This window comes from Pristiophorus japonicus, chromosome 8 (assembly GCF_044704955.1).
Source record: "Pristiophorus japonicus isolate sPriJap1 chromosome 8, sPriJap1.hap1, whole genome shotgun sequence".
Taxonomy (NCBI): domain Eukaryota; kingdom Metazoa; phylum Chordata; class Chondrichthyes; family Pristiophoridae; genus Pristiophorus; species Pristiophorus japonicus.
In genome coordinates this window covers 51,179,874-51,195,111 of record NC_091984.1, presented here as the reverse complement: position 1 = coordinate 51,195,111, position 15,238 = coordinate 51,179,874, and the positions used below count along the sequence as shown (strand labels likewise).

At 42.2% G+C, this 15,238-nt stretch overlaps 1 protein-coding gene and 1 long non-coding RNA gene across 3 annotated transcripts in view; one reads left to right on the top strand and one right to left on the bottom strand.

Annotated features, from left to right (window-relative positions):
- Positions 1 to 15,238, top strand: part of slc6a9 (solute carrier family 6 member 9) — a 295,904-nt gene that overhangs the window by 54,095 nt on the left and 226,571 nt on the right. The gene's annotated exons all lie outside the window — the stretch shown is intronic.
- Positions 1 to 15,238, bottom strand: part of LOC139268522 (uncharacterized) — a 295,271-nt gene that overhangs the window by 249,389 nt on the left and 30,644 nt on the right. The window contains exon 2 of the long non-coding RNA XR_011594048.1: positions 10,798 to 10,897. This is a non-coding gene — a long non-coding RNA (uncharacterized lncRNA). The remainder of the gene's footprint in view (positions 1 to 10,797; positions 10,898 to 15,238) is intronic.

The following is a 15,238-nucleotide window of genomic DNA, read 5'->3' as shown; positions in this document are numbered from 1 at the left end:
GTCCCAATGAAGATGAATGCATTACCTCCACAATACTAAAAAATAATCACAATCTCTGAATTAGAACACGGTTCCTTAATTTATGGAACCAGGGTTTCAATCCAACTCAGACAGATGGGATGCAGTTCTTCCTAAATGATCCAGACAGATGGGACACAAATCTTTCTGATGGATACTAATGTAAATTAAAATACGTTTGGGTGGTCACAAGGTCCCTGTGAACCTCAGCAGATATGAGTGACCACCATAATTTTGAAATTTTCGATATTGAATAACTCATTAAATAACTCGACTCGCTCAGCCGCACAGCCTTTATTGATGTACTTTCAGTTCTTATCTTTGTGTGTGTGCTCTGTACTTGCAAAACAACTTTCATTACATAAAACCAGGGATACTGCCAGGTCTTATATAAGTCTACAAAAGTGCTGTCAATGACCTGCCTTCTCATAAAAATCCATAAGGCTGTAAGACACTCAGCTCTCGGTCCATATCTTCATCCTTTATTGAGTAAATATTTAATTTCTCCAACACAATTGGTTTAAAGGAAGGAGAAACAAAAGTTTCTTGCTGATTGAATATTGACCATCGATCAGAAGAGGTTTCTGTCTTTGAAATTCCATCAAATTGCATGGAAATGCAGGGAAGTAAAATTACCCATATTTATGTTATTGCAACATTTACTTTGACAATCAGATTTACTTCTCACGTTGCTACTTCAACCTTGAGTGCAATGCACTGTACATTAGTAAATTATTAGTAAAAGTCAGAAATCATATCACTATTTTGTGAAGGACAAAAAGCTAAAGTTGCACCATGGTTTCTTGACCTGTGGCTTGACCGTCATCCTCACCACTGTGCAGCGTCTGATTTGGGTCTTGACGTTGCATGGCAAACCTTGCCACCATTACAATGACCTGGGCCATGCATCTTGGAGTACTAGAGCATACGTTTGTGATCATCAGCCCTGCTGGGTTTGACTCATCATTAGATGGATCTATTGCTCATGCCTGGCAGCTGCATACGCTGGAAGTTTTTTTTTCACAAATTGGCTCCAGCAAACATCAATGCATTTATGAAATATATTAAATACAGTTTTAGTTCCTGTATAATTATGATGAATAGTTAGGAATGTTCTAGAGGGTCAATGCTGGTGAGAAATAGTTAGTCTTTGCCTAACTAAAAGACACATTAAATTCCACATTATTTAAGTGATTTTACAACATGTGGCATTGCCAGGTGAAACATAGAAAAATAGGTGCAGGAGTAGGCCATTCAATAAGATCATGGCTGATCATTCCTTCAGTACCCCTTTCCTGCTTTCTCTCCATACCCCTTGATCCTCTTAGCCGTAAGGGCCATATCTAACTCCCTCTTGGATATATCCAATGAACTGGCATCAAAAACTCTTTGCGGCAGGGAATTCCACAGGTTAACAACTCTGAGTGAAGAAGTTTCTCCTCATCTCAGTCCTAAATGGCCTACCCCTTATCTCAAGACTATGTCCCCTGGTTCTGGACTTCCCCAATATTGGGAACATTCTTCCCGCATCTAACCTGTCCAGTCCCGTCAGAATCTTATATGTTTCTATGAGATCCCCTCTCATCCTTCTAAACTCCAGTGAATAAAGGACCAGTTGATCCAGTCTCTCCTCATATGACAGCCCAGCCATTCCTGGAATCAGTCTGGTGAACCTTCGTTGCATTCCCTCAATAGCAAGAACGTCCTTCCTCAGACTAGGAGACCAAAACTGAACACAATATTCCAGGTGAGGCCTCACTAAGGCCCAGTACAACTGTAGTAAGACCTCACTGCTTCTATATTCAAATCCCCTAGCTATGAAGGCCAACATACCATTTGCCTTCTTTACCGCCTGCTGTACCTGCGTGCCCACTTTCAGTGACTGATTGAACCATGACACCCAGGTCTCGTTGCACCTCCCCTTTTCCTAGTCTGACGCCATTCAGATAATAATTTGCCTTTGTGTTTTTGCCCCCAAAATGGCTAATCTCACATTTATCCACATTATACTGCATCTGCCATGCATTTGCCCATTCACCTAACCTATCCAAGTCACCCTGCAGCCTCTTAGCGTCCCCCTCACAGCTCACACCGCCACCCAGTTTAGTGTCATCTGCAAACTTGGAGATATTACACTCTATTCCTTCATCCAAATCGTTAATGTATATTGTAAAGAGCTGGGGTCCCAGCACTAAGCCCTGCGGCACTCCACTAGTCACTGCCTGCCATTCTGAAAAGGACCCGTTTATCCCGACTCTCTGCTTCCTGACTGCCAACCAGTTCCCTATCCACGTCAGTATATTACCCCCAATACCATGTGCTTTGATTTTGCACAACAATCTCTTGTGCGGGCCCTTGTCAAAAGCCTTCTGAAAGTCCAAATATACCACATCCACTGGTTCTCCCTTGTCCATTCAGCTAGTTACATCCTCAAAAAATTCCAGAAGATTCGTCAAGCATGATTTCCCTTTCATAAATCCATGCTGACTTGGTCCGATCCTGTCACCGCTTTCCAAATGCGCTGCTATTTCGTCCTTCATGATCGATTCCAACATTTTCCCCACTACTGATGTCAAGCTAACCGGTCTATAATTACCCTTTTTCTCTCTCCCTTTTTAAAAAAGTGGTGTTACATTAGCTACCCTCCATCCATGGGAACTGATCCAGAGTCGATAGACTGTTGGAAAATGATCACCAATGCATCCACTATTTCTAGGGCCATTTCCTTGAGCACTCTGTGATGCAGAACATCAGGCCCTGGGGATTTATCGGCCTTCAATCCCATCAATTTCCCTAACACAATTTTCTGCCTAATAAGGATATCCTTCAGTTCCTCCTTCCCACTAGACCCACTGTCGCCTAGTACCTTCGGAAGGTTATTTGTATCTTCCTTCGTGAAGACAGAACTGAAATATTGGTTCAATTGGTCTGCCATTTCTTTGTTCCCCATTATAATTTCACCTGAATCCGACTGCAAGGGACCTACGTTTGTCTTCACTAATCTTTTTCTCTTCACATATTTATAGAAGTTTTTGCAGTCAGTTTTTATATTCTCTGCAAGCTTCCTCTCGTACTCTATTTTTCCCCCTCTTAATTAAACCCTTAGTGAAGAAGAGGAAGAGACTCCAGTGTAAACATCAGCTGCAATAGAAGAAACATTTAACAGAGCTATCGAAATGGTATAAATTTTACTTCAATTAAATATGTTTCTAAAGTGTATAAACTGATAGCCATGTTTTGGTACCTCCCCATATCCTTCTAAGTGTTGGGTCAAATGGCCTTTACCGCTTCCTAAAATGTTCTATGTTGACATCTCATTCTGTGGAGACCCAATGTGGGGACCCAAGTGGTCTATATTAACAACAGATTTTCTTTAAATAAATTACTGGGTGCTGCGTTGATAAAAGCCTACATTTGTGAAAAGATGGGAATGAGCAATAGTCCCTGATGATTTGTTCCAATTAGCATAACTTTCTCAATCTAGCAGTAAGCTCATATGAATACAAATGAGGTGATATGGTAACATCTTTGACGATTTGGGTAATACCAATATGATTCACTTGAAAATCTTCCCCATTAAACCATTTAAGATTTGCAAGACTTCCACCGCATAGCTTGAACTACCAGAGAGTTGATCCTATGTAGTAAAAATAACTTGGCCTTTATCATTCCAGCTTCTCAGTTTACGTGGCTATATCAGTGGTGACAGTTATTGAAAGATGCTACTGTATTAGAAGACAAACAAGCCCAACACTTATTCAAGCTTGAATGGTTCTGCAACCAGAAATTGATTTGCAGCCTGTCATTTTAAATGTAATTTTGAATGGAGGACAAAATTCCTATTTGTACCTCACCATTCTCCATACAGTGCCATTGACGCAGATATTTAACCGATAAAGTGCATCTCTCAGTACTTGTACAAACTGTAGAGCGTTTGGGTAGGATTGACATAATTTGTTACAGCACAAAACCCTACTTACTTGCATCACCTTTACATGCCTAGGATGACTGTTGTAAGTACAGGAATTAGCTGTCTGCTGTAATCATGGTGTTCAGTTTAGGACAAAGCTTACAACATCCTGCAGTAATGTGGCTGTGAATATTATTATTAATAATCCACTTCTGAAGATTAACCAGAAGTCTTAAATTAACCAGTCTCAGAGAAAATCATGTTCTTTTTAATCCTTTTCTGTAAGAATGCCTTTGGGAACCAACCATAAAGCCTGTTACATAGAATTATACAGAATTTATACCACAGAAATAGGCCATTCGGCCCAAGTGGTCTATACTGATGTTTATTCTCCACATGAACCTCCTCCACTCTACTTCATTTAACCCTATCAGTATATTCTTCTATTCCTTTCTCCCTCATGTACTTATCTAACTTCCCCTTAAATGCATCTATGCTATTCACCTCAACTACTCCCTGTGGCAGCAAGTTTCACATTGTCACCACTCTTTGGGTAAAGAAGTTCCTCCTAAATTCCTTATTGGATTTATTAATGACTATCTAATGGACTCACCACAAATAGAGAAGATGTTTCTATCAAACTGCTTCATAATTTTAAAGACCTCTATTAGGTCATCCCTCAGCCTTCTCTTTTCTAGAGAAAAGACCCCCAGCCTGTTTAATCATTCCTGACAGTTATAATCTCTCAGATCTGGTATCATCTGTGTAAATATGGTTTGCACCTACTCGAGTGCCTCTATATCCTGTTTGTTATATGGAGACCAGAACTGCGTACAGTATTCTAAGTGTAGTCTAACAACACGTCTAGTGAATTCCCTTTGCTACACAGCAAAAGGTAATTTTGTGTTGCCTCATCTAGGGGCAGAGAGCAACGACAGGCATTTTCTTAGGAACAAATCCCGTGACTTGATTTAGTCAATTAAATTGAATTGAATTGAACTGCAGAAGTGTTGAATATTATCTCACTGCCTTGATTAAAAAATTCTCATCCTTATTTTCACATCCCTCCATAGCTTTGCCCCTCCCCATCTCTGTAACCTCCTCCAGTTCTACAACCCTCTGAGATCTCTGCGCTCCTCCAATTCTGGCCTCTTGTGTCTCCCCGATTTTAATCGCTCCACCATTGGCGGCTGTGCCTGGGCCCTAAGCTCTAGAATTTCCTCCTGAAACCTCTTTGCCTCTCTTTCCTTTGAGACGTTCCTTAAAAACCACCTCTATCACCTGCCAAATATCTCCTTATGTGGTTTGGTTGAGTACGATAGCTACCTGATTATCTAATGTATTTCAGTCTGTTAATAGCAAGAACTGACGTCTGTGACCAGAGGATTGTTCCACTCTGTCCATCTTGTCTGCTGGGAACATGAGAACAGATGTCTGCCTTCCCCCTCTGGGGCAGGACAACATGTTCATTTATGAATTTTATATATTTAGTTTAATTTTTGTAGTCTCAATTGATTCAACAGAAAGCAAGTAATAACTGGCAGGCGAACAAGATGGGACTCAGATGAGAGCAGCCGAGCCATTCTGTGCACGTTCTTGACAATGTCCTTGTCAATTGTTCAATTTTAGCAAAGCAGTCATCCTGAATGCATGTGCATGTGCATGTGCATGTGTGCATGATGTGAAACTTTATACAAAATCTCGTGTGTTCAGAGAAATCATGATTTACAGCACTGCACCTCACCCTTGAAGAGACCCAACTTAATAGGATGAGAAGAGGCTTTGATTTTTAATTTGAATAGAATTATTACTGTAATATCAGGGTTTGTTTCAGTATTGCATTGTGTTAACTCAAAAAAAACCTGTACTGCCCATGGAGTTTGGAATTCCCTGGAACTGCTGGTTAAAAGGTTAAATCAATTCTTCATTCATAGCTGCAGCACAAGAATCATAGAAGTTTACAGCATGGAAGAAGTGCACAGCCAAGTACTTTTTAGATGTGGTGAGGGTTTCTGCCTCTACTACTCTTTCAGGCAGTGAGTTCCAAACCCCCACAACCCCTCTGCGTGAAGAAATTTCCCCTCCAATCCCCTCTAAATCTTCTACAATTACTTTAAATTTATGGCCCCTGGTTGTTGACCCCTCTGCTAAGGGAAATAGGCCCTTTGTATCCACTATATCTAGGCCCCTCATAATGTTATAAACCACTATGAGGTCTTTCAGCCTTCTCTGTTCCAAGGAAAACAAATTCAGCCTATCCAATCTGTCCTAGCTAAGATTCTCCACTCCCGGCAACATCCTCATAAATCTCCTCGCCAATTGTGCCCCCAGGCTGCCAACATGCAGCCTGGCACCCTCTCTTTGGTGCCAGGCCACTGGCCCGGATGAAACCCTCCCTGGTGGCCCAGTGGACCTAACTAAAATAAACACAAAGTTCGCAGCGGTCCTCCACTTTAACTGTAGTGACTTGCCAGCGCGATGACGTCACCAGCTGATGACTGACTGCGGCAGCTACTCTGTTCCGCCCCACTCGTGACGGTCACTCCGTTCCCCCCCCACTTCCGCACCCATTATGACCGACTTCTGCTCCGCTCAAAAAATAAAGACAAAGAGCTGAATTTCACTGGATGGGTCGCTGCATCCATTGCGGCGGCCAGAACACAACAAAAACGGAAGGTGCGCCCCATTTCCAGCGGAGGGCAATTTCTGCCCCCAGAAATTTCACAAAAATAAGCTGGTTGACTTTCCTTCGAATCTTATATTTGTTTGCTTTTCCTGACTCGCTCCCTCTGGGAACACTCATAGAATTCCATAGAATCTGCAGCACAGAACCAGGCTGTTTGGCCTGGTCTGTGCCAGAGTTTATACTCTACACGAGCCTCTTTCCACTCTACTTACCTTTTGCCAGCCTGCTCCCATATTCCTCTGTTCACTTCTCCCTCTTGTGGGGACTTCTGGATAAAAACTTCTTTCCACTTAGTGTAAAAGCACTTTTGTTTTACTTAAAATGTTATAGGAACATAGAAACAAGAAGCCATTTGGTGCATTGAGCTTGCTGCAGCATTTTGTTAACAGTGCCCTTCTGCATTTTAATTCCAATCTCCCTGTCTTTTCCCTATATCTCTTAATACCCTTACTTAGAGGAGCATAGCACCTGCAAGTTCTAGCAAGGGACTTCCATTGCATTATTGGTGTTTAAAGGAGAAGAGGAAGTTTCATATCTGGCCTATCTAACTAAAGAAATTGAGAGTTGTACCAGTGACACCTGACATTCTAGATCAGGTGGAGCTCCTGATTTTGGCTCAGCTGACATAAAATGTCAATTAGTCAGTGAGAATTTATTTAGCGGACACCGATCCCGAACCCAACACCCACTGAATGCACATAGCCACATGACAGTCGGATCCTAACATGCCTCCAGGAAATAGAAAATATGCTGCTCTCCATTGTGTCAACACGCATACTTGGATTGTTTTCGGCACGTACAGCATCACAGGATTCAGGAAGACTTAGAAAAGCGAATTTTAATTCTCCCCGCTTGGCGGAAATTTAGAAAAGGAGCAGCTAGGGTGAAGCGAGTTCATTTCCCACCGTGTTCCTGCCGAGCTGCCATTTTAACACAGCGAGTTTTGGCAGCGGATGAGCCTCCCGTCTGGCGGGCGCCTCATTAATAAATGCAATTCAGGGTCCCAGCATTTTAGCCTGCTCTTCAACGGGGCGCCCACAGTGGCTGCCCTGTCAGGTCAACCTATCAGGAAGTCTGCGAGGCTAAAAAAACAACCTTTCCCTGGTGGAGCCCGGAGGAGCAGGAGGCTCTCCCTCCCAGCCTTACCTTGCTGTCGGCAGCCTTTTTCCTGATGCCCGGCTGTCAGTCCCTGGGCTGCCTGATCTTTGCTCTCCCCCACCAGCCAGCTCCGGCCTTCAACCAACAAGGAGCTGACTGGCGAAATTCAAATGAAGCCCGGAAGTTGAAATCTGCTGGGTCTCCCAGCAACACCTCCCCCTCCCCATGCAGAACTGCTGTCTGCTCCCCCCATCTCCCATTGGGAGTTAAAATTGGCCCTAGATTCTTTACCGCACTGCTGGTTTCAAAATCTGCTTGCTTTTATATCATCATCATAAGCAGTCCCTCGAAATCGAGGAAGACTTGCTTCCACTCTAAAAGTGAGTTCTTGGGTGACTGAACAGTCCAATACAGGAATTACAGTCTCTGTCACAGGTGGGACAGACAGTGGTTGAAGGAAAGGGCGGGTGGGGAGTCTGTTTTGCCGCATGCTCCTTCCGCTGCCTGCGCTTGTTTTCTGCATGCTCTCGGCGATGAGACTCGAGTGCTCAGCACCCTCGCAGATGCTCTTCCTCCACTTAGGGTGGACTTGGGCCAGGGATTCCCAGATGCCAGTGGAGATGTTGCACTTTATCAAGGAGGCTTTGAGGGTGTCCTTGAAACATTTCCTCTGCCCACCTGGGGCTCGTTTGCCGTGTAGGAGTTCCGTGTAGAGTGCTTGCAATGGGAGTCTCGTGTCGGGCATGCGGACAATGTGGCCCGTCCAACGGAGCTGGTCAAGTGTTGTCAGTGTTTTGATGCTGGGGATGTTGACCTGATCGACAACACTGACGTTGGTGTATCTATCCTTCCAGTGGCTTTGCAGAATCTTGCGCTGGCAGTGCTGGTGGTTCTTCTCCAGCGCTTTGAGGTGTCTACTGTATATGCCACGTCTCTGAGCCATATAGGAGGGCGGGTATCACTACTGCCCTGTAGACCATAAGCTTGGTGCCAGATTTGAGGTCCTGGTCTTCAACACTCTCTTCCTCAGGCGACCGAAGGCTGCGCTGGCCACTGGAGGCGGTGTTGGACTTTGTCGTTGATGTCTGCCCTTGCTGATAGTCGGCTTCCGAGGTATGGAAAATGGTCCACGTTACCCAAGGCTGTGCCGTGGATTTTGATTACTTTTATATAAAGCAACTCTGACTCTGTTTAAAGTGGAAGTAGTTTCCTCTAGCAAAATAGACAGCCAAACTGATGCTGTGTCCTTTTAAATTCCAACAACAACTAACAATATAATTACAGTGCATGGCTAACGTCAGCTGAGTACAAACCTGTGACTCCACCTAAGCAAACTTTTGGATCTAATTGATGGCTGAGGGGTTCGGGGGGGAGATCAGCAACATAAGTAATGTCGGGGCATAAAATAAGTCATGTGATATTTTAACACTTCCCTGTTTGAGTCTTAATCATTTTCTGAAACTTGCTAAAATCCTGAAGATAACATTGTGTATGTCCATCTCAGTGGTGTTTTTGTATTTGAGCGAATGATGGATTGTACACGTTTGCACAGGACATGTAACTGAGATGAGTGATCAGGTGGGCTGCCTCCAGCAACATCTGCAGCCCAGCTTGGACCCATGCTCCATGAAATCTGGATGTCCTCACATTTTCTGCTTGATTTGCACTTCACTTGCTCCCGTTGTGCTTTCTTTCCGCACAGGATTTCAAAGGGAGATGACATTTTTTTATTAAACAGCTGGGTTGCCACGAGCAAAATGCTTAACAAACCACAAAACAAAGAGAGTGTTCTATTTAAAGACCAAAATAAGAAACAAAAGTTTTGGTCGACAAATTCTGAATATTATGTAAACATTTTAAAAATCCAATTTCCCATTGAATAAAAGGTGTCAGGTTAATATCCAATGTTTTGTCAACTACTTCAGCCCTACAAAATATTCTCGAACGGGTTGCTCCTCACATTTAAAGCAGAGTTGCACACATATCTGAATTGAAAGCCTCAATGCTAGCAGTTCTGGATGGCATCAAGAAGGGACAGGCGCAAGATTGCTTCTTTTGAGGATGCAGCTCTGAGGTTCTCAATGGTTGACACATGCACAAACAAGCACATTTTGCTGTACGGATCACTTTGTTGTCAAGATAGGAATATGCTTTCTTGCAAATTAGGATCACCAACCTCACTTTCCAGCACAAGCTGGACAATTCACACAAGATGGCTTGTAGCCTGTGGATTAGTTCTGCACTTCCAGATTCCAGCATATTTATGTTTTATATCTATTTACCACCAAAAGAGCCTTGTTTAATAACTGGGAACAAGAGTGCATTGGAGAGGGCCCATGCAACTACTGTTCATCGGCTCGCCATGAGAAAGACTTCCATGTTCTGGGCTTGAGGAAATCGAGGGAGTGAAGAAGGATTAGTTTGGAGGCCTCCACAAGTTGTGGCCTAGCAACATAATTGTTTGTTGTTCTCTCCCCTATTCATTGATACACTGATATACAATTCACTGCAACATAACACACTATGTAAGTTACAGTTGAAGAGATATTTGATCCTACAAATGATCATGAGAAAGGAAACCCTAGAGGGCAAGCTCTCGTATCACCTCACATCACCCTGATACATTCTCTCAGACAGTAGTGAACAGCAGCACAAATGCATCTGCTCTGTGGGTTCACTTAGTGAGTTGCAAGAAGAAGCCTTGGGGTGATTTATAGACCACAAATGAGGAGGAACAGGTGCAGGTAGCAGTCAAGGAGAAAAACATGCTGCTCAGTTAGCCAGCTGAAGTCTCCTTTTAGGGGCATAGCCCAGGGATTGGGATCTCACAGGGCTTTCCAACAAAGTCTCATATCTGAGCACCAGCATGTAATGGAGTAGTTTGAATTTGTGCCAGGTATCTGGACATCCGGTCAAGTGTGGGGGCGACTATGGAGGAGTTCAGTATTGCATCTATGCAGTGATGTTTGAGCAGCTAACAGAACTGCAGAGCACCATGTCGGAAGTGGCTACTTCAGGACTATTTGCAGTGGAGCCCCCGTAGTTTGATACGGGTAGGTACGACAAGACCATGTCAGGTACCAACCTCGCTCTGATGCCTCTTCGGGTCCTCCTCCAAAATCAGCAAGCAGAGTTCTCTACCCAGCAGATGCTTATCTGCAGAAGCCGCAAATGAAAAATCAAGCCTGCAAGAGAAATGTGTAAATATTAAAAACTGGGCCACAACCAAAACCTGCAGCTTAAAACAATCTATTCATCGAATGGCTTTCGAGGGTATGAAACAGGCTTATCATCTGCTCACGCAATTATACTCCCTAACCCGCTTAATCAACATAGGTGCTACTGCCGACCTGACCACGTAATTCACCCCAATGCTGGTTGTAGACGGAAGGTAAACCTGCAACTTTTAGTCCTCAGGGCAAAGCTTTAGGGATTGTCATCCTAATTGATTGCCAGAAGGTTTTGTAGATTGATTTTCCTAACTAGTCATTCAAGTTTCTGAATAGAAAATGTGGTCCTAGTGTTTGCATAATGTTGGCAGATCATTGAAATGAGTTGCTAAATTGGTTGTCAGATTTTGTTTGTGGTCAGGTAGATGCTAGTTCTTAGCTTTCCAAGCTTCATGTCTACAACTAATGTTGGAACATTCTAAAATGTGTTAACAAATAATATTGATACTTGCATTATCATTCAGACAATGAATTACCTTTGAAGTGGACTCATTGGCAAATGCTTTCTGAGATCAGAACTGTTCAGCAGAACATCCATTACATATAAATGGGCTGGATTGGTAATTTATCTATATTTTGTGAAAAGGTCCATAGAATTACATTGAATATACAGCACAGAAACAGGCCATTCTGCCTAATCAGTCCATGCCGGCGTTTGTGCTCCACTTGAGCCTCCTCCCATCTTTCCTCATCTAAGTCTATCAGCATAACCCTCTATTCCCTTCCTCCTCGTATGCTTATCTAACTGTCCCTTAAATGCATCTATACCATTTGCCTCAACTAAACCTTGTGGTATCTAGGTTCCATAATCTCACCTCTCTGTGTAAAGTTTCTTTTGAATTCCCTATTTTATTTCTTGATGACTATCTCATATTAATGACCAACAAGTGGAAACACTCTGTGTCTACTCTATCAAAACCCTTCATAATTTTAAAGACCTCTATTAGGTCACCCCTCAGCCATCTCTATTCAAGTGAAAAGAAACCCAGCTTGTTCATCCTTTCCTGATCGGCATAACCTCACATTTCTGGTGTCATCCTTGTAAATCTTTTTTACACCTTCTCCAGTGCTTCTATATCTTTTTTATAATATGGCGACCAGAATTGTACACAGTACTCCAAGTGTGGTCTAACCAACGTTGGATACAAGTTCAGTATAACTTCTCTAACTTTCTTTTCTATCCCTCTAGAAATAAACTTTAGAGCTTGTTGTTATGGCCTTAATAACCTGCATCGCTACTTTTAATACGTGTTTTTTAACTTCCAGATCCCATTGCAGCTCTACCCCATTTAGATTCTTATTTTCCAAGTAATATGTGACTTCCTTATTTTTCTTACCAAAATGTAATACCTCACACTTACCTGTGCTGAAATTCATTTGCCAATTATATGCCCATTCTGCAAGTGTATTAATGTCTTCTTATAATTTGTTGCAGTCCTCCTCAGTGTTGACTATCCCCCACCCACCCCCAATTTGGTGTGTCCGCAATATTGGAAATTGTATTTTTGATTCCAAAATCTAAATCATTAATATAAATTGTGAACTAATCCTTGTGGGACCTCACTTCCCACCATCTGAATAGCTACCCTTTACCCCTACTCTCTGCTTTCTGTCTTTCAACCAGCTAGCTATCTATTCTGCTACGTGTCACCTGATTCTTCATGTTCTGAATTTATCATTAGTCTATTATGTGGTACCTTTATCAAAGTCCTTTTGGGAATAACAAAATTAACTTTTTTTGTGGAATTAGAATCAATACATTCCCTTTAAGTATCATGATGGAAATGCATGGGATTCTATCTGGGATGGATAGTTGAAGTATAAAGTCCTTCCCAGTCTTGCCATTTGTCAGCAACTGGATGGCTGTTATTTTCCTTCCATTCACCTTGACTACAAAGGATGGCAGGAATAAGTTTGGATTTCTCTAAATCTATCCTGCTCCTTCCAAGTTTACATGAACATACAGTACCAGCAAACACAAATACCTATTTCAGCACTGGAGCCCTACGCTTGTGGCAGTTTGGAGTGGGAATGTGTCTATTTTTCTTAATCTTTGGGCTGTAATAGGGGCACAAGAAGCCAACATCAACAATAACAGATTATCATTTAGTTCTAACTGCGATTTGAGTTTGTCAGGAGCTAGACTTTCAAGTGTTTGGCGGGGGGGCGGGGTGGGGGTAGGAAATCGCTTTCCTCCCTTGGTTACAAGCGACTGTTGTAATGCAAGGGTTAATAGATCTGTCCTTTAATATCCGTTTACAGTAGACATAGCGAGAGGCATTAGTGTTGAACAGATTTGCACTGTTCTATCTGTAACACAGTAAATATTTATTAAAATGTATTAACATTTAAGCTGTGAGTCATTGATTTATAAATAATTCATTAAAAAAATCAGATTTTCATTTTGAATGCAAGAACATAAGAATTAGGAGCAGCAGTAGGCCATTCAATAAGATCATGGCTGATCTTCGATCTCAACTCCACTTTCCTGCCTGATTCCCCATATCCCTTGATTTTCCTAGAGTTCAAAAATCTATCGATCTTAGCCTTGAATATACTCAAAGACTGAGCATCCACAGCCCTCTGGGGTAGAGAATTCCAAAGATTCACAACCCTCTGAGTGAAGAAATTCCTCCTTGTCTCAGTTTTAAATGGCTGACCCCTTATCCTGAGACTATGCCCCTTAGTCCTAGACTCTCCAGCCAGAGTTGTTGATCTCTTGTACCTTTATAATTTAGTAATATTAATCCTTTGACAGATTTTGAAAATAATGTTTCAATGAAAAGCTCCCAAACTTTAGAGTTTAGAGATTCATGAATATTGTGTTTTTTTGTATAGTATATGGCTAAGTACAGGTTTACTCTGATCTGAATTACGTTGCAACACATTCTCCCTAATCAAAAAATGAGGGGACCTTGTTGGTGGATTTTGGCTAACACATCTCCTGAGGATTTGGCCTGAATTTAGCTAAGATAGGTGAAATGGCTTTGGAGCAGTTTGAACCAGCTATTAAATGGAGAAAATCCTCAGCATTGAGACTATCCATAATTGTCACTAAATTGTCAATCTCAGTCAGAAAAGTCAGGAGGTGATTGGTATGGAAAGTGGAATGTCACTGATGATGTACAGGGTACTACTTTGGGGTTAGGATTAAGTGTATTGGAGAAGGTTTCCCATGTTTAACTGTAGTGAAATTGTAAGCATGTATGTTTACAATTTTTCTATAAATAGCAGAGAAAATCTTTCCCTTGTGCTGGACCAGTGCCGAGTATCGTTCCTTGCTGTACCTGAAATTGGAGTACTTGTGCTGACACGGGGAATGCTATAGAAGTTGTCCCAGCCCTGACAGGGCATATTGGTGAGCACAAAATTGATCAAAACATAAAAGAAAATCTTTACACTAGCTGTTTAGATGAAGTGTAAAGGTTTGTGTGTGAAACAGTATGAGAGCAGCAATGGGAGCGGCAGTACTGATATCGCTATACTTGTGTGAGGAAACTAAGTCAAGCCTCTAGATTATGAGCATAGTGCTGGAAAATGGCATGGGACAGAACCAGAGCGAGAAATCAAAGGAGCACAAATCTAAATGTTTTATTAAGAATGATCTTAAAGAAAGCTTTTTATTCGTGAACTGAAGAAAAAGTGTTTGAGATTTCCAGAGGAGACTTTACTCTGCATCCATTGCTGGCGATACCTGAAATAGGAGTGATTGTGCTGACGTTGGTAGGAATGCTGTTTTTCATACCAAGAGGGCACAAAATTGATCAAAACGAAAATAAATCTTTGCACGAGCCAGTCAGTTGAAGAGTAAAGATTTCTTTAAATGCCTCTGACCTCTGAGAAGTGGGCCCAGCTCAGGAATGAGTCCATGGAGCATGTTTCAATAACCCCAGATCCACCCAAGTGGCCTCTTCAGCCAGACTATCTGGTTTCATGAGCCTTATGAAAAAATGTTGACATCTTCTAAAGTAAAAAGGGCTCTGGTTGGGAGAGCAGTGTACTGGTGTGATATCATTCACTTCAGGGATGGGTTCTAAGGTCCTGTAATCTGACAAACTGTTTCATTTAACTGTGCCAAGGCACACTGAAAATTGAGCGGAGGAATGGTTTAATGTCTGCAGTTATCCCACATAGCACTTTTGTGGGTTACAATCCTAGTATTTAATCTTAGATCTACCAGTGAGGGAGTTGCATTGACATTTAAGTTCAGTCCAACACAGCATCATTACTGGCACAGCAAATATGAGAGCAAATACAAACAGAGGATTACTTTCAGGGCTAGGAGATCTGCGTAAC